Below are 23323 nucleotides of genomic sequence, written 5' to 3' on the forward strand. Positions count from 1 at the left end.
AGTAGTATGACGCTTGTTGATTGGCTGCTTTGCAGCCTTTCAAAAAGCGCCAAGAAAGCGCCGAACACCGAACCCGAACACGGACTTTTATGAAAATGTTCGGGTTTGGGTCCGTGTCACGGACACCCCAAAATTCGGTACGAACCCGAACTAAACAGTTCGGGTTCGCTCATCCCTAAATGTGACTAAAAATGTCATGTGGTATTTTAATAGAGCGGCGATACCTAATATGTGAACTTATTTTATTTACGTTTAACATAAAAAAGCATTTTTGAAACAAAAAAATAATGTTTTAATCTGAAAGCCATATTTTTTTAATTTTTTGGGCCATTGTCTCATGTAAGGGCTCATTTTTTGCGGGATGAGATGACGGTTTGATTGGTACTATTTTGGCGTACATATGACTTTTTTGATCACTTTTATTACCTTTTTTGGGAAGTAAGGTGGGCAAAATTTCAATTTCATCATAGTTTTTTTTTTTTTTTTATGGCGTTCACCATGCGGAGAAAGTAACATGACCGTTTTATATATCAGGTCGTTATGGACGTGGTGATATCAAACATGCGTCATTTTTTTTTTTTTGCATTTTTAATCACTGATAAATTTGTTTTTTTATTTTTACTTTTGTTTCCCTTTTTTTTTTACTCAGACCCACTTGGTTCTTGAAGATCTAGTGGGTCTGATGACTGTATAATACAGTACAGTACACTATATAGTGTACTGTACTGTATTTTCACTTTACAAGGTCTGATTAGACTTCTGCCTTTAGCAGAAGTCTGATCAGCACCATTGACAGCCTCTGATCAGCACCATGGACAGCCGGACGCCTGTGAATGCGTCCGGTTGCCATTGTAACCATCACTCGCTGCCACAGCAGAGCTGTGGGTGATGGGGAGGGAGGGGGGCCCCCTCCCTCTCCCATCGGGTGCTGAAAAGGCACAGCAGCTCCCGATGGGAGAGGGAGGAAGCTCCTCCCTGTTAACCTTTTCCATACAGTGGTCCCTACGGACTGCGGCATGGAAGGGTTTAAACGCCTAACATCTGCCCCACGAGGTCACATAACACAGAGGGCTGCAGGAAGGGGGGGGGTTAAACATAAAATAAAGGCATTTTGAAGTTTCTGATCCCCGCGGTCACAGACGCGGGGATCAGAAACCTCCTAAAAGCGCTACAAACCGCAGGTCTGAATTGACCTGTGGTTTGCAGCGATCGCCGATACGGGGGGGGGTCACAGGACCCCCCTGGACATTGACCCTGGGTGCCTGCTGATTGATTTCAGCAGGCACTGGGTTCCGATCACCACCCGCCGTGCGGCGGTAATCGGAAATACATAGGATGTACATAAGTACCGGGACATCAGGGCGTACCTGTACGGAACAGGTTAATTTTGCATGTTAATAACTATAATCAAACAAAAAACATAAATTCCTGCAGTTTTCGCACTGCTCGCTAAGCCTAATGATAGGCAACACTTCTTGGTCTATACAGATCACCTGCAGTTATCTGCTTATCTATCATTCTATAATCCTGCCTGTCAGGGGCGTAGCTAGAAATGCATGGGCCCCATAGCAAAAAAAAATTATGGGCCCCCCCCCCCCCCTCTGTGCCATCCACAGATCCCCCTCCCCTAAATAGTGCCATCCACAGATCCCCCTCCCCTAAATAGTGCCATCCACAGATCCCCCTCCCCTAAATAGTGCCATCAACAGATCCCCCCTCCCCTAAATAGTGCCATCCACAGATCCCCCCTCCCCTAAATAGTGCCATCCACAGATCCCCCCTCCCCTAAATAGTGCCATCCACAGATCCCCCCTCCCCTAAATAGTGCCATCCACAGATCCCCCTCCCCTAAATAGTGCCATCCACAGATCCCCCTCCCCTAAATAGTGCCATCCACAGATCCCCCTCCCCTAAATAGTGCCATCAACAGATCCCCCTCCCCTAAATAGTGCCATACACAGATCCCCCCTCCCCTAAATAGTGCCATCAACAGATCCCCCCTCCCCTAAATAGTGCCATCCACAGATCCCTCTCCCCTAAATAGTGCCATCCACAGATCCCTCTCCCCTAAATAGTGCCATCCACAGATCCCTCTCCCCTAAATAGTGCCATCCACAGATCCCCCTCCCCTAAATAGTGCCATCAACAGATCCCCCCTCCCCTAAATAGTGCCATTCACAGATCCCCCCTCCCCTAAATAGTGCCATCAACAGATCCCCCCCCTCCCCTAAATAGTGCCATCCACAGATCCCCCTCCCCTAAATAGTGCCATCAACAGATCCCCCCTCCCCTAAATAGTGCCATCCACAGATCCCTCTCCCCTAAATAGTGCCATCCACAGATCCCCCTCCCCTAAATAGTGCCATACACAGTGCCATCCCCCCTCCCCTAAATAGTGCCATCCACAGATCCCCCTCCCCTAAATAGTGCCATCAACAGATCCCCCCTCCCCTAAATAGTGCCATCCACAGATCCCTCTCCCCTAAATAGTGCCATCCTCAGATCCCTCTCCCCTAAATAGTGCCATCCACAGATCCCCCCCTCCCCTAAATAGTGCCATCAACAGATCCCCCCTCCCCTAAATAGTGCCATTCACAGATCCCCCCTCCCCTAAATAGTGCCATCAACAGATCCCCCCTCCCCTAAATAGTGCCATCCACAGATCCCTCTCCCCTAAATAGTGCCATCCACAGATCCCTCTCCCCTAAATAGTGCCATCCACAGATCCCTCTCCCCTAAATAGTGCCATCCACAGATCCCCCCTCCCCTAAATAGTGCCATCCACAGTGCCATCCACACTCCCCTAAATAGTGCCATCCACAGATCCCCCTCCCCTGAACAGTGCCATCCACAGTATCAGGTGCCTCTCTCCCCCCCCCCCCATGTGCCAGTATCAGGTGCCAAACCCCCCCCCCCCCAGGTGCCAGTATCAGGTCAGGTGCCAACCCCCCTCCCCCCATGTGCCAGTATCAAGTGCCCCCCCCCCCCACGCTCCCCCCATGGCAGTAACGGTCGGGTATTAAAAAAAATAAAAATAAACACTTCTACTTACCTCCATGTCAGCGATGCGATGCAGCCTCTTCCTGTGTCCCTCCCTGTATGTCCATATATGGAGTCACTGCTTGTATTTCAGAAAAGGTTTCTGCTGGGATTCGAACCCACAACCTTCTGTATCAGAGGCAGAGCACCTACCCTCAAGACCATAACAGCTGCCTTGCTGCTGACTGAAAAATTATGAGACTTCTACTGTTATAGCTGGCTAAGTGTACATCTATACACATAGCTGCTCATATATAGAGATATAGCAGAGCTGAGTGTGCTGGGATAGCTGTCATATAGAGATATAGCAGTGCTGGGTGTGTGCTGGGGGAGCTGTCATGTGTATAGATGTACACTTAGCCAGCTATAACAGTAGAAGTGTCAAATTTTTTCAGTCAGTTGCAATGCCTTCTTTATGGCTGTGAGGGTTAATGCTTTGCCTCTGATACACTGATACATTGGAGGTTGTGGGTTCGAATCCCAGACACATCAGGAGACTTTAGTATATACAGTAAGATTAGAGCACATTAGCGAGGGAACATTAAGACCGCTGCTGTGAAGGGGCCCTGAACAGTAAGACATCGATATTTAACTAACTTGAAAATAAACTGTCGGGCCCCGAAGCAGCTGCTTCCCCGGTAGTTACGCCACCTCCTGGCTGTCTGTGTGTGTTAATAAAAAAAAAAAAAAAAAAAAAAAAAATGTGAATGCGGTCGGACGGGCCCCCTAGTGGCGTAGGGCCCCATAGCCACTGCTATGGTTGCTATGGCGATCCCTACGCCACTGCTGCCTGTAGTGATATCACCTCTGTGTATAGATAAAACAGGATCCACCATTCAGAATAGGCGATTGTCAGATCTTATCTATTCTTTCCTTGTACAATGCACAGGTCACAGAGCATCTCCCATAGAAGGCAATGAGGTTCCCTCCTGATCATTGTGTCTATGGACCATGGGGCTGCCGTAAAGCAATTTTTGAATGCTTTGTAAATGCTGTTAAGAACAGCTCAGGCAGGATAGCCGATGGAAGAGCATGTGCTTTTTATAAATTACATAAATAATAGATAATGTGTTACATCTCATACAGTTAAGTATATTATGTGTCTTCGCTTGTAGGCTAGTGTTTGTTATTAGTACATGTAGTTTTGGTTATTCGGTGTTGTATTGTGCTGGATATAGTGGTCACTGGTTTATGTAAAGGGGTTATATACTGTATTCATGGCATTGGTATACACTACTACTATAATTTTGTGATTGTGGAATTCTCTTAAGCCTGTTTTACATTGCACAATCTGGTAGGCGATTGTTATGAGCTTGGCTCTGGTGCTGTATTTATGCATTAACTTTGAACTGGTGCCTTATATGTGTATCTTGGTTCTGGTACTGTATATGGATATGGTGCTATGTTTACGCAATGAAATTCAACGGCAGTAAAGGGCTCAGCTCACCTGCACTCTCTTGGGGAGGCACAGATCAGCCTGGAACCAGGCACTGAGTATAATCCAAAACAAGGAGAGACGTCTAGTTTGCAATAAAAAAAAGTTATAGCCTTTATTCTTTTAAAGCAATAAAATATCCAATGACACAGTATAGACACACAGCGTTAGCGTCTACACGTTTGGGATCTTAAAGTGTGACCCTTACTCATGTAATGAGATTGGTATGTTACCGCTACTATGGTATCTTATATAGATTAGCCATGCCCTATTATGTAAACCACACCAATCAAAAAGACCACTCCTATTTTTGCTGCCACCTGCTGCACGAGTATCCCCCTGTGACCGGCTCTCTCAGGTTCACCATATCTGCATTACTGCGCTAGCAGAAGTGATTAGTACTAGAAAAATGGTGCAACACGCCAGGGAGTAGCTAGGGAAACAGGCAAAATACCAAAGAGGAATTGAGGCTGGAGCTAAGGCCTCTTTCACACGGGCGTTGCAGGTGCGTTGCGGAAGAATGCACGATTTTTCCGCGCTAGTGCAGAGCTTTCTAATGCGTTTTGCACGCGCGTGAGAAAAATCTGCATTTTTGGGACCCGAACCCGGACTTCTTCACAGAAGTTCAGGTTTCGGTTAGGTGTTGTGTAGATTTTATTATTTATAAGGGAAAATAATAGCATTTGTAATACAGAATGCTAAGTAAATTAAACTCAACCTCATCCACTTGTTTGCGCAGCCCGGCTCGTCTTCTTTCTTCTTTGAGGACCTGGGAGGAAAAGGACCTTTGGTGGCATCACTACGCTCATTGGGTCCCCATCCCGATCGTCTCCTAGCAACCATGCGTGAAATTCACACGGATGCTTGCAATTTTCACGCAGCCCCATTCACTTCTATGGGGCCTGCTTTGCGTGAAAAACACACAATTCAGAGCATGCTGCGATTTTCACGCAACGCACAAGTGATGCGTGAAAATCACCGCTCATGTGCACAGCCCCATTGGAGTGAATGGGTCCGGATTCATTGCGGGTGCAATGCGTTGACCTCACGCATTGGACCCGCACGGAATTCTCGCCCGTGTGAAAGGGGCCTAAGGGGTAGAGAGAATCTACCTAGTCCTTGCATCCTGCAAGCAGCTAAGTCCTGTATAAGAGATAGGCCTATAATAAAGACCAGCCTACAGCCTGTAAGCAGTGCTTTGTGCAATATTGTGTGTCACGTGAAAGGGCGTAGCCTGGCTGAGAACAGTGTGTGCAGTGCTTATGACGGCAGATATACCAAAACCTGTGAGCACCTATTACAGACAGTGCAGGTGCTGTGCCACTTTATTATAATGGAGTCCCCTATACTGTAGTTCCTGGTCCTGCAGCAGCTGCTGCCATGTGTTTAGGAGATAATACACTTTATTATAATGGAGTCCCTTATAGTTCCAGGTCCTGCAGCAACTGCTTCCATGTGTTTGGGAGATGATGTACTTTATTATTTGCTGGATTAGGAGATTTATAAAACATGGAATAAAGGTAAACAACCTTAGTAGCCCATAGCAACCAATCAGATTCCTCTTTTCATTTCCCAAAGGAGCTCTAAAAAACAAAAGGTGGAATCTGATTGGTTTAGAACTTGCATGTCATGTGGTGTCTATGATGTCATGTGTCTTCTGACATCATCATAGCTAACAGTCAGACAATATTTCAGCCAACAGCTATTCCCCCTGACACCCCCATAGGCATAAAAATTTGGTCATGTTAATTTCCAACCTACCCAAGCCTTCTCTTCCTCAACATTTGTCATAAGGGGAGGGTTGTGGCACCCCATACACATAAAAAAATCAGCCTATCCCACCAAAGTCAGCAGGTTCACCTCAGATGACATTAATCTAACGTTTATGGCCCCCTAAGACTCTAAAAAAGACCACAAACAAGTCCCCATAATATAGATTTACAGAATGATAATGATACAGAGGAGATCTGCATCATTAAATCCGCATGAACATGATCAACGTCACAGATCTGTAGAAGGAACAATTCCAGGGAAATCTTCCTAGGACTGCACCTATATAAAACCACATTACAGTCTGGGACCCCACTCAGCCAGAGTATCGACACACTTCAAAGAGCAGCTCATGCTCCAGATGACCATACGTTTGGAAATGGGCCATTAACATACCACCTGTGTACTGGAGAGACAACAGGGTCCCCCCCAGTGGTTGCCATGGAGTTCTCATATAGGGGTTGTCCAGATGCCTTTAGGAGGGACAAAGCATAATGCCCAGATGTGCACATTTTCCATAAAATAAGGTTTGTGAACATTCCTTAGAAATGTCTTCCCTTTAAAGATTTGTCCTGACAGTCACAGCAAGAAATATGTCCCACAGGGTTTGTTGTCGAGATTTCTAGGGGATGGGGGGATAAATGGTAGAGCTGAAGACTTACTTTTACCAGAGGATGGAATTTCCTGACCTAGCCCAGTTTCTTAACAGCCTGGCCAAGGTAAAGTGGCATGTTGGCGCATCACCTGGCACTCAGCACCCAGTACACATGCCCCAGTTGCAGCCCCCTACTTACACCCCTGTTGATTGTGTGGTATTTCACAATACAGCCTCTAACTACACGATGTATGAAGGTCTCAGCATGGAGTGAAGAGCTACATACCTGAACATGTCCACTTCAACCTGTCAAGCTCATGTGACACAAAATGGTTCTGGTTTAGAACTTTGGACATTCTGCACCAATTGTGACATCATGCAATGTCTATGATGTCATATGTCTTGTGATATCATCATAACTAACAGTTGTTTTATGCATTGTTTGCAAGAGTTAAACAAAGTATAACATGGTGGGGGGGGGGGGGCTGTGATTATTTTACTCTTATTACAAGACTACAACAGACATTGGGGGAGATTTATTAAAAATGGTATAAAGAAAAACAACCTTAGTAGCCCATAGCAACCAATCGAATTCCGCCTATCATTTTCCAAAGGAGCTCTGAAAAACAAAAGGTGGAATCTGATTGGTTCCTATGGGCAACTAAGCCAGTTTTCCTTTACACCAGTTTTGATATTTCTCCCCCAATGCGTATAGGCCATAAAGAAATGGACTCCAAATTATCAAAAGCGATTTCATTAATCAGACAATAAGGGTTAAAAACAATGAAATGCATGCTGTAAGCACCAAACACTTCCCTACCCCACCCCTTTGGTAATAAACCAATAATTGTATGGGCCCTGAGAGGTATGAATACAACAATCACAAAATTATAATAACGGTGTATACCAATACCATAAATATATCATCCCTTTTCATAAACCAATGGCCGCTATATCTAACACAATACAACATATAATAACTAAAAGTACATGCACTAACGGGAATGTGTCATCAGAAAATCACCTATTGTGTAAATCACATTTTTATGTTTCAAATATTTTTAAAGAATTTTTTATGTTATTTTTAATTTTGCATGTTAATAACTATATTCAAACAAACACCATAAATTCCTGCAGTTTTCGCACTGCTCGCTAAGCCTAATGATAGGCAACACTTCTTGGTCTATACAGATCACCTGCAGTTATCTGCTTATTTATCATTAGAGATGGCCTTGCGGTTCGCCCTGCGGTCGGTACGCAGCTAACTTTACACATTCGCGGTTCGCCGAACATGCGAACATATGGCGATATTCGCCGGCGCCATATTCTTTTACATTGTGAAGAACTTTGACCCATGACACATCTATCAGGTGGTACAGGACAGCCAATTGAGACGTTTCAGCACATGGACACACTCCCTACCTTATAAATAGACCTGATCTGGCCGCCATTCAGTCTTTTGACAGTGTAGGGAGAGGTTGCTGTGTGGAGCAGGGACAGACTGTTAGAGTGTTAACAGTGACACAAATCGCTAGCTAATAAGTCCACAAAAGTCCTTTTAAGGACTGGTATAGGTGTACTATTGATAGGTGTGCAGTACATAGGGGTGTAATACACTTATAATATACTTTCTAATATAGAAAGCATATTATAGTTGATTTGTATTGTGCAGCATTGTGACTGGTGAGCGGTTCTGCAGCGATACTACAACTACAAAGAGTGACAAACGCAATTAGAAAAAAGTATTATAATTGGTGTGATAGACCAGTGGCCCCCGAAACCACATATTGAAGCGGGGTGTTATCTAAGAATATACTACTCAAATAGTGTTTTTTGGTGCTGCAGACATTTATCCGCTTTCACTGCGTTACCTCTGCTACACACAGTGAGAAAATGTAAAGGAAAACATTTTTATAGCTGGTTTGATTCTAGACCAGTGGCCCCCAAAACCACATATGGAAGCGGGGTGTTATCTAAGAATATGCTACTCAAATGCTACTCAAATAGTGTATTTTGGTACTGAAGAAGTTTATCCGCTTTCACTGCGTTACCTCTGCTACACACAGTGAGAAAATGTAAAGGAAAATGTATTTATAACTGGTTTGATTATAGACCAGTTGACCCCAAAATGACATATTGAAGCAGGGTGTTAGACTTGGTTGAGTGGCTCACTCAGCCTTCCGCTTCTGTACCCTCCTCATCCTCTCTATCTGCACCCTCTTCACTCTCTGCTGTGTGCACCCCCAAAGACACCACCACCAACACCACCACCACCATATACCCTCTACTTGAGTCACAGGAATTATTTTCCGATCCATCACAAGACATTTCCGATGCGCAGCCATTCTTGGCATCGGATGAGAAAGAGGAGGTAGCAACAGCCGCCACTCAGCAGTCTGACGACAGTACCCAGATTAGCCCAAGGAGGGAGGTCCCCGCTGTTGCTGCCTACTCCGAGATCTCTAACGTTAGTGGTGGGGAAGGTGACGTCGATGATGACGTGTCTATGGACGTAACGTGGGTGCCCACAAGAGAGGAAGAGGAGGGGAGTTCCGAGGGAGAGATGGTCCAGCAGATAGGGAGGAGAAGCAGGCCAAACTTACATTGCACAGGAGGGACAAACCAAACTGCTAATGTATCAGGAGAGAGCCATCAACCATGTACGGTCACATCTTGCGCTCCGAGGACGCCGGCACATGGCTCTGCAGCGTAGGCTTTTTTTAATGGGTCAGCTGCTGACAATAGTGTTGCTATCTGCAGCCTTTGCAGTCAACACATAAGTCGCGGTAAGCCCAACACCCACCTAGGGACGACCGCCTTAAGAAGGCACCTGGCCTCACATCACAGAGCCAAGTGGGAGCAACGCCGTCAGAACCCACAAAGCCACACTCCAGGCTCTCACCATCCAGCCTCTTCTCCTTCTCCTCTCTCCTCACAATTGTCCTCCACTTCACCTTCCATCATGCCGTCCTCACGTTTGTCAGGAAAAAGGCAGACTTCCGTGGCCCAAATGTTCGAGCGTAAAAAATTATGACGCCGGATAACCCTCTTGCCCAACGGTTGACCGCTGGCTTGTCGGAACTGATAGCCCGCCAACTACTGCCATATAAACTTGTGGACTCGGAGGCCTTTCGAAAATTTGTGGCCATTGGAACACCACAATGGAAGGTCCCAGGAAGGAAATATTTCTCGCAGAAGGGCATCCCAGAGCTATATGGCCACGTTCAGCGGCAAGCAACACAGTGTCGGTGCCAAGATACATCAGACTACAGACTCGTGGTCTAGCAAACACGGGCAGGGAAGGTATATAACTTTTAATGCCCACTGGATGAACCTTCTGACGGCCGTCAAGCATGTAACCCGTGGCACCCATGAAGATTTGGTTTTATCGCCACGGATTGCATGCAGGTCTGCCTCTTTTTCTCTTCCTCCTACTCCATCCTCCCTCTGGTCCTCAGCTGACTCCTCCTTTTCAGCTGCTACCATCTCTTCCGCTGCGCCGGCCAAGATCCCCAGAACCTATTCGACATGCCAGGTGAGATGTTGCCATGCTGTGCTGCGTGTTGGTCACTTCTGATATGAGAATATTCTTTCAGCCGACCCATCGACAGCTGTCCTCCGGATCCAGCATCAGGCAACGTCTAGACCGGCAGGTGTCTGACTACATCGGGTTAACGGCCGATTTGGACGCTCTGAGAAGTGATGAACCCCTGGACTACTGGGTGGGCAGGCTTGACCTCTGGCCAGAGCTTGCACAATTTGCAATGGAACTGTTGGCTTGCTCCTCGTCAAGTGTCCTGTCTGAAAGGACGTTCAGCACAGCAGGGGGGATCGTGACTGATAAGCGCACTCGCCTAGCTCACGACAGTGTTGACTACCTCACATTTCTAAAAATGAATGAGGCATGGATCTCGGAGGAATTCAACACATGTGACCAGTAGAACATGTTTGATTCAAATTCCTCATGACAGCCCATATCCGCCATTACCCAGAACCATTCATGGTCCCTGTCTTCGGTAAATACATGGGCATAAAAGGCCTTTTATGTCCGTTAAATGCCAAATTTTTGGGGCCTGTAATGGCCGACACTTACTTCAGTATCCTGTGAATGCCTAATGTACCACCAGCCACAGAATACAAATATATTTGCTGTCAGGTGAACACCTGTCGGCTAATTTTTGGGGCCTGTAAAGGCCGACACTTACTTCAGTATCCTGTGAATGCCTAATGTACCACCAGCCACAGAATACAAATGCATTTGCTGTCAGGTAAACGCCTGTCGGCTAATTTTTGGGGGCTGTAATGGCCGACACTTACTTCTGTATCCTGTGAACACCTAATGTACCACCAGCCACAGAATACAAGTTTTAAGGCCGATTTATTGGCCTATATTTGTGGGAGGGGCTATGCCACGCTATTAAGGCTCTTTTCCCCCTCCCCTACATCCTACGTCTGTTCAACACAGATCGTGGCCATATCTGTGTGCGTCTGGTCGGTTGCCTTACTGCTCCCTATCCACACCGTGCGCTGTGTCCACCGTTTTCGCGTCTAACTCGGTCGCCCGCCTTCCTAGGTAAGTTGCTGCCTCAGTCAGCGGCCCGTTGCTCAAAGTCCGGTCGGCAGCGCCGACTCCCCAGGTAAGGGGGAGTCACGCTGCAGCGGAGCAAACTGCCTGGATGCATCGGCTCCCACGCGGCAGTTTAGGCAGGGTGCAGGGGTCAGCGTGGTCCCGAATTTTTTCGCAAATGTCTGGCACAGGCCGCTGTGCCATTAGTGAGGCAGGTTATTTGGTTGGGTTTGTTGTACTTACCTCGGTGTCCTCTCCGTCTGGTGTCCTCTCCTGCAGTCACCGGCCGCTTGCTTCAGTTCAGTCGGCGTCCCGAGCTCCTTCCTGTTTGGCTCCATTCGCCCCCGGTGGCCGCAGCTGAGAATGCAGGACGGGGAGCTCAATACACAGGGTGTAGCAGGTCTTGTGAGTGAGCACCCTCTGGTGGTCACTCCTGCTACTGCAGCAAAAAAATAAAAAAATAAAAGGGGGTTTCACTCATTTACTTATTTACATTGTTTTACTTGAAAAAAAAAAAAAAAAAAGGGAGGTTGAATTGGCGCGATGGTGTGCGTGTATGTGTGTATATATATATATATATATATATATATATGTATTACGGATGAAACAAACTGCCCTGCACACTTTATTAGGTATGTTCAGTCACTTCCAGTACGCATTCACTACGTCATTTCGTTTCCAAACCTCCGTAGTTTACGCATCGTACGCACATTTTTGTTCGTCAATCTCGTTCACATCTCCATTCGTGTTCAGCCGTTCCTTGTCTGTTTATGTATGTTTTCTCTATTTTCTCTCCAGGGACGTTGCTTCTTTTCAGGTCCACCGTCATTTCCAACAGTTAGTATAGGGCAGTTTTCAGTGCTAGTTTCACCTTCTCATTTTCGTTGTCTAAAAAAAAAAAATCTCACGGTTTTATTTATATATTCTCTTCATTCCCGCTATTTGCTTCTTCCGCGCTGTGGGTAAGTCAGCTCAGTTTGTCGGTGGCGGTATTCATTGATCACGGGGTTACGTTATTCACGTTGGCATGCCTACGCACTCCACGTCGTTCGGTGGTAGGGTTGTCACTGGTGTCCAGTCCCGGGTCCCGTGTTGTGCCTCATTCTCACGTACTGTATCCACAGGATCATGTCTCATGCCTCTGACATCATGGAGGCTTCGGTCAATGAAAATACCGCCAGGTTATGCGAAGCGGGTAGCAGCCTGTCACTACAGAGTTGGACCATACCGAGGTTGATGGCAGAGCTGTCCAAGAGGGGTATCCCGTTTACAGCATCAGCCAGAAAAGCGGAATTATACCGCCTTCTCATGTCTTCTGCGAGTCCTCAACGTCAGGAGGAAGTCTCGATGGCCACAGTCCAGACCTCGCTCGCTCAGATTCATCTCATGCTAAATAATCTTACGTCATCAGTCACGGACATCCAATCCAGACTGGACACAGTCGAGTCCCGGGGTGCCGTTCTCACTCCTCCGGGTCCAAAGTTAGCTATCCCGTCCACATCCGCAGCGGGGTGTACCGGTACGACAGTCTCGGTTCCTAATATCACCCCCGCTCATTTCATATCGGCCAACATCAGGAAAGATATTCTGGAAGGCAGGGACGTCAATTTGGCTTCCCTGTTGGTTGCTACTCGGGATTTCTCTGACAGCAAAGTCATCGCGTGCGGTGATGTCTCAGTAGTACTCAGGGGCTGCGATCTCAGGCTTAACAGGAAGCTCACCATCCCGGAGTTCCTTTTAGCTTTCAGCCTGTATAGAGACGTGATTTGTTCCGTATGGCCCGACCGCAGGGAAGAGTTAGATCTTTATTTGTTTAGGGTGACCGAATTAGGGTACAAATATGGTGGTAGTTCGTTCTACGATTATCACTGCTCTTTTTCAGCTAAGGCCGCGGCGGCCCTCAGTCAATTTCAGTTTCTCACAAATTGGGCTAATATCGACACTGAGATATTTTGCAGACACTTTGCTGGTCTTAGGGCTCCTGCTTGTTCTCTGTGTCAATCCATCTACCACACAGCAGAATGGTGTCACAGGGCTGCCTCAAGTGCCGATACTAGCCCTCCCACACAGCCGTCTAGGCACCCTGATCCCCAGAATACCTCAGGTTTAGTTGACAAATTGGGAAGGCCCATTCAATATCTCGGCAGATCAAAGATCTGTAATAATTTCAATTTTTCCTCCTGTAATTATAGTCAGTGTAGGCTGTTACATGTTTGTGTGAATTGTTTCAGAGCCCATCCCAAGTTAGTCTGTACATTAAAAGCGGATAAGTCGTATCTGAGTGTCCTTAACATTGATTGTCTGCTGCACTTCCTACACAACCACCACGACCCTAGCTTCGTACAGTTCCTCATGTCAGGGTTTAAATCAAGTTTCCACACAGGCCTAATTGCCTTACCCGAATCGTCTTACGAGTGCCAGAATTTATTGTCAGCGGAGCTTCACCTTCAGGCAGTGGATGAACTGATTTCCATCGAGTTGACTAAAGGGTTCCTAATAGGCCCCTTTTCTTCTCCTCCTTTTGCGCGGTGGAGAGTCAGCCCCATAGGCGTAGTCACAGGGTATTTCTCTCCTCATCCCGGTGGTGTCCAAAAGTTCCCCTATAGTCTTCTCTGATGCAGCTCCCAGTTCTGGATTCGCAGCCATTTTTTGGGACACATTGGCTAGCGGACGTATGGCCTGACGAAGTCAAGACACTGCCAGGGTTTCTTCAGTCTTCAGCTTCCTGCGAGATTTACCCCTTGGTCGCAGCCGCTCATGTGTGGGGTCATGAGTCACACGGTATTGTTAATTTCCGACAATGCAGCAGTTATGGATATCCTAAACAATGGGTCGGCTAAATCCCCGCAGGTGTTGCCCTTCCTCAGACGGCTAGTGCTTCTTTCATTACAATACCAGTTTCGCTACATATGCTCACATATATCAGGACAGAAGAATGTCGCAGCTGATGCGCTGTCTAGAGCTAATTTTGGCCTTTTCTCGCAGGTATTTCCCAACGCAGACGCCAGCGGAGCCACAGTCCCTCCGTTCCCTTCTCTGGTTTGGACATAAACTCTCACTTAGCCACAGCTCGTTCTCTACTGGCCAAGTCCCTGTCACCCAACACGGCCAGGGCTTATCAAACAGGTTGGAGAGCATTCCTTAAATTTCAAGCCAAATTTCCCCAAGGCGTCCTCGATTTTACCGACTACATCCTCGCCTTCATTGGTTATCGTCACTCTGAGTTGAATTTGTCGCACTCCACAGTTAAGTCTTACTTAGCCGGGGTACAGCATTTCCGAGCCTCCAGTCAACCAGAAGCTCCCTCACTGTTCTCCATTCACGTAGTCAAGGCTACACTTAGGGGACTTGAGAAATGCAATCCTAACACGCGGCCAGACCGCCAGGCCGTCACCGGGCAAATACTTCGTCAGTTGTCTGACATGTTAGACCGTAGCCCTTTCGGAGCCCAGCAAAGTTTAGTGATAAAAGCAGCCATATACCTGGCTTTCTATGGCTTCCTGAGACCAGGGGAGTTTACCTCAGCCCGTAGCAGCCGCAGGTATCTGACTGTCGGACAACTGAAGACTGACACTGACAATTTCATTCTCTCGCTCGTGTGCACCAAAACTTCACAGACAGGCCCTCCTACCCAGGTCACGTACTACCCAACCACTCACCGCTGGTGCCCCGTTCAAGTGTTACACAAGTTGTTAAGCACTATTGACAGTTCATCACCTCAGAGGCCACTTTTGCCGTTCAATGCAGCACACCTCATGAGCTCCCAATTTGTTTCACATGTCCGCTCCCTGATGGCCAACCTAGGCTTAGACCCGGCATCCGTCTCCAGCCACTCCTTTCGGATTGGCGCCGCTTCTGCAGCATCCAAGAACAGAGTTCCTGCTCATGTCATCAGAAAGTTAGGGCGCTGGCACTCCTCCTGTTATTCCCGATACATACCTCACCCGAACGTTGAAATGTCTCACGCCTGTCAGAATCTTGTACTATAAATGCGGTTCGTTAATAAAGTTTTCTGGTAGCTTGCTTTTGGCCTCCTCAAGTCATCTCTACGACGTTGCGGTTACGGCACAAATCAAACCGTTTAGTTAACTGCTAGTTAGGGTCCCGGTTCAGGGGTAGCCCCGACCACAAGTTTTAAGGCTGATTTATTGGCCTGTATTTGTGGGAGGGGCTATGCCACGCTATTTAGGCTCTTTTCCCCCTCCCCTACATCCTACGTCTGCTCAACACACCCACCCTTCCCACCCTCCTTTTCATTATCTCACCAGGGGATGGCCTCCTTCAGTCATCTCTACGACGTTGCGCTTACGGCACAAATCAAACCGTTTAGTTAACTACTAGTTATGTATTTGCTGTCAGGTGAACGCCTGTCGGCTAATTTTTGGGGGCTGTAATGGTCGACACTTACTTCTGTATCCTGTGAACGCCTAATGTACCACCAGCCACAGAATACAAATGTATTGTCACTACTAGAGCTTGGAGGAGTTCTCACTGCTCTGTTTCTCCGCCCCTGTGATGAGGTTTTTACTTTCTGTTTCCTTCCTCCCAGCTGTTCCTCCTGCGTTTGATTTCCCTGCCTTTAAATCATCCCTCCTCCTTTGTAGGGTGTGGATTATATTTCTCATTTGAGTTGTAGCTCTTGCTTGAGTATCTTCACTTGTAAGCTATCATTTCACTGGACCTGTGTTCTGCTGCAGCAAGTACTCCGGATATTGCCAGCTGTCTTTGGATCCGTCTTCTCTGCTGCTGCAGCTCCTTCAGCTAAGTGTGCAGACATTGTAGTGTATCTGTTTATTTTCTGACTGGATCTGAGGCGACCACGGTTCCCTTCCACTATTGTAGGGGTTACAGTGGTCATCAGTCTTAGGTACGCGGGCATGCCTCGTTCCACCATTTGGATCCGGGCATGTGCTTTAGCAGCATAGGGAGAGCTTTGAGGGTCTGACAGGGGTCACCCTTTATCCTCCCTAGTTTGGGTCCGGTCAGTAGCTCTATTTACTGTGTATGCTCTTGTTGCTCACATACAGCCGTGACATTATAATCCACCAAAACCGTCCTTTTTGACATGGATCCGCTTTCTGGCCGGGTTGACCGCATGCAGGGTCTTTCTTTGGTGGTAGCGGATCTCCGTCAATCTATGACTCAGCTTCAAGCATTGGGCTCTGCTCCGGCCCATGGAGTCTGTTGCGAGCCAAAGGTCTCACTTCCGGAAACGTTCTCCGGGGGCAGTGAGAATTTTGTTTGCTTCAGAGAGGCATGCAAACTCCATTTTTGCTTGTGTCCCCACTCCTCTGGTAATGAGGAGCAGAGGGTGAGGATTGTCATCTCCCTGCTCAGGGGTAATGCTCAGACTTGGGCTTTTTCGCTGCCATCAGGGGATCCCTCCCTTCGATCCGTGGAAAGATTTTTTGTGGCCCTGGGGCAGATATATGATGACCCGGATAGTTTTGCTCTGGCCGAATCTAACTTAAGTTTTTTATGCCAGAACAAACTGTCTGCGGAGCTTTATTGTTCTGAATTTCAGAGATGGGCAGCTGTTTCAGGTTGGAATGATGCTGCACTCCGGAGTCAGTTCTGTCATGGTCTCTCAGAGAGATTGAAAGATGCGTTTGCTTTCCATGAGAGACCAACTTCCTTAGAGTCTGCCATGTCATTGGCGGTACGCCTTGACAGGCGTCTAAGAGAAAGAAACGAGACCTCTCTGTCCAGCCATTGTCAGTCTAGGGGCAGTGGTGCGGACTCATTCAGTGTGCAGGGGCCTCATCCTGTCTCGCTCCCCTCTGAGGAGGAGCCCATGCAGCTAGGTTGACTTGCCCCTGATAAAAGAGGATTTAGTCCTCAGAGTATGGTGTGTTTTTGTTGTGGGGGCATAGGTCATTTGGCAAATGTTTGTCCGTCTAGGAGATTCTTGAACTGTACTAAGAGCGATAATAAGAGAAAAACCTCAAAAGGTAAATCATCAAATTCTGCTTCATCTGCTACTTTGGGCAAAGTTGATGTAGGAATTTATGCTTTTCCTCTGACCTGCATTTCCCGTTTTCTCCTGTCTGCCAGGGTGGCGCTAGAGAGCAAAGTCATTTCTTGTGAGATTTTTGTCGATAGTGGAGCGGCCGTCAATCTTATTGAGACTCAATTTGTAGCCATGCATGGTTTTCAGGTTTGCACATTAGAAAAGGATATACCTGTTTTTGCTATTGACTCTGCTCCACTCTCACAGAGATCTCTGAAGGGCATTGTTCACAATATCCGGCTAGCTGTAGGTGACACTCATGTGGAGGATATATCTTGTTTTGTCCTTAACGGATTGCCTTCTCCTCTAGTTTTGGGGTTACCCTGGCTCACTAGACATAACCCCACTATTGATTGGCAAGGAAGGCAAATAAATGAGTGGAGTGACTTTTGTAGAGAGAATTGTCTCACAGCGACTTTTGCAGAGGTGTCTACTAAAACTGTGCCATCATTTCTCTCTGATTTCTCAGACGTGTTTTCCGAGAGCGGTGTTCAGGAGCTACCTCCTCACCGGGAGTTTGACTGTCCCATTAACCTCATTCCCGGCGCCAAGCTGCCAAAAGCACGCCTCTACAATCTCTCACAACCGGAAAGAATCGCAATGCGAACCTATATATCAGAGAGTCTCGATAAGGGGCATATATTCGTCCCTCAAAATCACCTGTTGCCGCGGGTTTTTTTTTTTGTTAAAAAAAAAGATGGCTCTCTGAGACCTTGCCTAGATTTTAGGGAGCTGAACCGTATCACGATTCGCGATCCCTATCCCCTTCCTCTGATCCCGGACCTCTTCAACCAAATGGTTGGGGCCAAGGTTTTTTCCAAATTAGATTTGAGAGGCGCGTACAACCTGGTCAGGGTCAGAGAGGGGGATGAATGGAAAACGGCCTTTAATACCCCTAACGGGCATTTCGAGAATCTCGTTATGCATTTCGGCCTGATGAATGCTACGGCCGTCTTTCAGCATTTTGTTAATAGTATTTTCTACCATTTAATGGGGAAATTCGTATTGGTGTATCTTGATGATATTTTGATTTTTCCCCCTGATGTTCAGACCCATCAGGATCATCTTTTTCAGGTTCTGCAGATTCTGCGGGAAAATAAATTGTACGCCAAGCTGGAGAAATGTCTTTTTATGGTATCGGAGATTCAATTTCTGGGTTTTCTCCTCTCTGCTTCTGGTTTTCGCATGGATCCGGAGAAGGTCCGTGCTGTACTTGAGTGGGAGCTTCCTGAGAATCAGAAGGCATTGATGCGCTTTCTGGGTTTTGCGAACTATTACAGAAAGTTCATTTTGAATTATTCCTCTGTTGTCAAACCCCTCACTGACATGACAAAAAAGGGGGCGGATTTTTCCTCTTGGTCGGAGGAGGCGCTTGCAGCTTTTTCTAAGATTAAAGAGAGTTTTGCGTCTGCTCCTGTCTTGGTGCATCCCGATGTTTCCTTACCTTTTATTGTTGAGGTGAATGCTTCCGAGGTGGGTGTGGGTGCGGTTTTGTCCCAGGGCCCTTCTCCTGCCAAATGGCGACCCTGTGCCATTTTCTCTAAAAAACTCTCCCCGGCAGAGAAAAACTATGATGTGGGAAATAGGGAGTTGTTGGCCATCAAGTTGGCCTTCGAGAAATGGCGCCATTGGTTGGAGGGGGCCAGGCACCCTATCACCGTTTTTACCGACCATAAGAATCTATCATACTTGGAGTCGGCCAGGCGTATGAATCCGAGACAGGCCAGATGGTCTCTGTTCTTCTCCAGATTCAATTTTGATGTTACATTCCGCCCTGGGATCAAAAATGTGAAGGCTGATGCTCTCTCTCGCTGTTTTCCGGGAGGAGGAAACTCCGAGGACCCGGGTCCCATTTTGGCGGAGGGGGTAGTTGTTTCTGCTCTATATTCTGATTTGGAGGCCGAGGTCCAGGCTGCCCAGACTGAGACACCTGCCCGTTGTCCTTCTGGGAAGTTGTTTGTGCCTCCTGAGCTACGTCACAAACTCTTCAAGGAGCATCATGATACTGTTCTTGCTGGTCACCCCGAGAGTAGAGCCACGGTAGATCTCATTGCTCGGAGATTTTGGTGGCCGGCTCTTCGTAAGTCGGTGGAGGGTTTTGTGGCTGCTTGTGAGACGTGCGCTCGCGCTAAGGTCCCTCGTTCACGGCCTTCAGGTTCCCTTCTCCCGTTACCCATACCTTCCCGTCCTTGGACACACCTGTTCATGGACTTTATCACGGATCTTCCTCGTTCCTCAGGGAGGTCGGTGATCCTGGTGGTGGTGGACCGTTTTAGCAAGATGGCTCATTTCATACCTTTCCCTGGTTTACCCAATGCTAAAACGTTGGCGCAAGCTTTTGTTGACCATATTGTTAAATTGCATGGCATTCCCTCTGATATTGTTTCCAATAGAGGCACGCAGTTTGTGTCCAGGTTCTGGAAGGCTTTCTGTTCTCGCCTGGGGGTTCGGCTGTCCTTCTCGTCTGCTTTTCACCCGCAGTCGAATGGTCAGACTGAGCGCCTCAATCAGAATCTGGATTCTGATTGAGACATATTTGCGCTGTTTTGTGGCAGAGAACCAGGAGGATTGGTGTTCATTTCTCCCTCTTGCTGAGTTTGCTCTGAACAACCGTCGTCAGGAATCTTCTGATAAGTCACCATCCTTTGGTGCATATGGGTTCCATCCGCAGTTTGGGACATTCTCGGGAGGGGCTCTTTCTGGTTTACCTGAGGAGGAGAGATTTTCCTCGTCTTTGTCTACCATTTGGCAAAAGATTCAGAGTAATCTTAGAAAGATGAGTGAGAAGTATAAGCGTGTGGCTGATAAGAGACGTGTGCCTGGTCCGGACCTGAATGTGGGTGATCTGGTGTGGTTGTCTACAAGAAATATTAAACTGAAGGTTCCCTCCTGGAAATTGGGTCCCAAGTTTATTGGGCCTTATAAAATCTTGTCAGTCATCAATTCTGTTGCCTTCCGTCTTGATCTTCCACGGGTTTGGAAGATACATAATGTATTTCACAGATCTCTCTTAAAACCATATGTCCAGCCCACGGTACCCTCCTCTTTGCCTCCTCCTCTGATTTTGGTTGATGGCAATCTGGAGTTTGAGGTTTCCAGAATTGTGGACTCTCGCATTGTCCGCGGTTCTCTTCAGTACCTCGTTCATTGGAGGGGTTATGGTCCTGAGGAGAGGATGTGGGTTCTGGTGTCGGACATTAAAGCCACTCGCCTCATCAGGGCATTTCATAGGGCTCATCCTGAGAAGGTGGGTCCTGGGTGTCCGGAGTCCACCCGTAGAGGGGGGGGGGGGGGGGTACTGTCACTACTAGAGCTTGGAGGAGTTCTCACTGCTCTGTTTCTTCGCCCCTGTGATGAGGTTTTTACTTTCTGTTTCCTTCCTCCCGCGTTTGATTTCCCTGCCTTTAAATCATCCCTCCTCCTTTGTAGGGTGTGGATTATATTTCTCATTTGAGTTGTAGCTCTTGCTTGAGTATCTTCACTTGTAAGCTATCATTTCACTGGACCTGTGTTCTGCTGCAGCAAGTACTCCGGATATTGCCAGCTGTCTTTGGATCCGTCTTCTCTGCTGCTGCAGCTCCTTCAGCTAAGTGTGCAGACATTGTAGTGTATCTGTTTATTTTCTGACTGGATCTGAGGCGACCACGGTTCCCTCCATATACTGAGCAGGGCACCGGTGGCCGTGCCCCTTCCACTATTGTAGGGGTTACAGTGGTCATCAGTCTTAGGTACGCGGGAATGCCTCGTTCCACCATTTGGATCCGGGCATGTGCTTTAGCAGCATAGGGAGAGCTTTGAGGGTCTGACAGGGGTCACCCTTTATCCTCCCTAGTTTGGGTCCGGTCAGTAGCTCTATTTACTGTGTATGCTCTTGTTGCTCACATACAGCCGTGACATGTATTTGCTGTCAGGTGAACGCCTGTCGGCTAATTTTTGGGGCCTGTAAAGGCCGACACTTACTTCAGTATCCTGTGAATGCCTAATGTACCACCAGCCACAGAATACAAATGTATTTGCAGTCAGGTGAACGCCTGTCGGCTAATTTTTGGGGCCTGTAATGGTCGACACTTCTGTATCCTGTGAATGCCTATTTTTTTCAGACTGGAATTGAAAATCAATGGGTCTGTAAACGTTCCTCTCAATTGTGGAATGGATGCGGACACATTTTATAGATGTGTAAATGGACCCTATATGTATTTGACATGTATTTACCGACTGCTGTCAGCTCTGGATGATTCAGGTTGATCTTTTACACTAAAACCGAGCAATATTACAAAAAAAAAATACACGTTATAACTGTATAAACGATTTATATAACTTATTAGAAAAAAGAAATAAAAATTATGGCAACTTTTCCAAAAGGATGATCATCTCCTGCACCCCCTTCATGGCCTGGCGTTGCCTCTCCTCCATGGCCTTCAAGCGCTCCTGAATGGCCCGTATATCCTGGCGGTGCTCCTTTTGCATTTTGGCCAATTTGGTCTTCAATGTCTTCATTCCTGTTTGGAAAAAAAAAAATGAACATTATTTGCAACTCTTATTAACCTCTTCCGGACACAGGGCGTACAGGTACGCCCTTATGTCCTGGTACTTAAGGACACAGGGCGTACCTGTACGCCCTGTGTATTTTCAATCACCGCCGCGCGGCGGGCGGTGATCGGAGCCCGGTGCCTGCTCAAATCATTGAGCAGGCATCTGGGGCGAATGCGTCAGGGAGCCCTGTGCCCCCCCCCCCCCTCCCGTGTAGGCAATCGCAGCAAACCGCAGGTCAGTTCAGACCTGCAGTTTGCTGCGTTTCCGGGTCATTCGGGTCTCTGAGGACCCGATAACCCGGAACAGTATAATGATCGGTGGTGTGTTTTTACCCCACCAATAACGATCCTGCGATCCTGAGAGGTGATGGTGACATCACCTCTCAGGATCGCCTCTGATTGGTAGTTGGGCGGGCGGGAGATTCAAATGTTGCCAGCGCTCCTCTCCTCCTCCTTTTGTGTCCGGAGCCCGAGGAGAGAGGAGCGCTGCTGTACACATCGTCGGATCTGAGCCAGCATCACCCCATCTGTTCCCCAGCACTAATCCTTGCCCCCAGGACTCGATCTGTGCCCCAGCACCCCCCATCTGATCAGCAGGTAATTAGGGAAAGTCTAGGGAAAGGTTGGGCTAGGCAGGGATAATAAAGGGAAAGTTAGTGTCATTAAAAGTTTTATTGCATCACCCTAAGTAGGGTGTCTGGGGTCCATAGCACAGCTGTGTGACTCTAGACCCCCCAGGGGTGCTGCAGCTTGCCCCCCACAACTTTTTTGGGGCGCAGGCATGTTTTTTTTTTTTTGTGCCTAGGCTGACTGTGGCCGGCACTCTTAGCGTCCGGCCACTGTTACCGCATAGCACACCCTACCGCTGATCAACTTTGGACGGTTTATCAGCGTTTGTTTTTGTTTTTTTTTCACATTTTTCCCCTTTTTTAATTAGTCTTTTTTTTTCTGTTAGTTTTAGGGATAAGTACGTAAACACCCGTGCCCCCACACACACGCACACTGAATAAAGATTTACACGCACGCACACACACACTCCCCTATGGCCCGCCGGATGTTCTCGGCCGAGGAGGCATACGCCCAGCTTGCCTCTGAGTCCGAGAGTCCTAGTGAGGATGAGGATGACCCCACTTTCCTGTTGTCATCCGCGTCCTCCTCATCATCTAGCAATGATGATGAGACGCCAAGGCGGCGGACACGCCGCCAGGCGGAGCAAGGGGACCGCCATGCTAGGGACCCTGTGGCCCACCCTAGTACGAGCAGCTCTGCGGCTTTTACTAGTTTTCCAGCCCACCAGTTAAATCCACCGGAGCCCCCTGCCGGTGAACTTGTCTGGTGTACCCCAGAGCGATTTAAGCCCGTGATTCCTGAGTTT

General features: G+C 47.6%; 1 long non-coding RNA gene across 1 annotated transcript; it reads left to right on the top strand.

Annotated features, from left to right (window-relative positions):
- Positions 1–923: 923 nt before the first annotated feature.
- LOC120986841 lies at positions 924–16357 on the top strand. The gene is made up of 3 exons (XR_005775807.1): positions 924–1024; positions 13766–13777; positions 16345–16357. It is a non-coding gene; the product is annotated as an uncharacterized LOC120986841 (long non-coding RNA).
- The last annotated feature ends 6966 nt before the right edge of the window (positions 16358–23323 follow it).

Source organism: Bufo bufo, chromosome 1 (genome assembly GCF_905171765.1).
Source record: "Bufo bufo chromosome 1, aBufBuf1.1, whole genome shotgun sequence".
Taxonomy (NCBI): domain Eukaryota; kingdom Metazoa; phylum Chordata; class Amphibia; order Anura; family Bufonidae; genus Bufo; species Bufo bufo.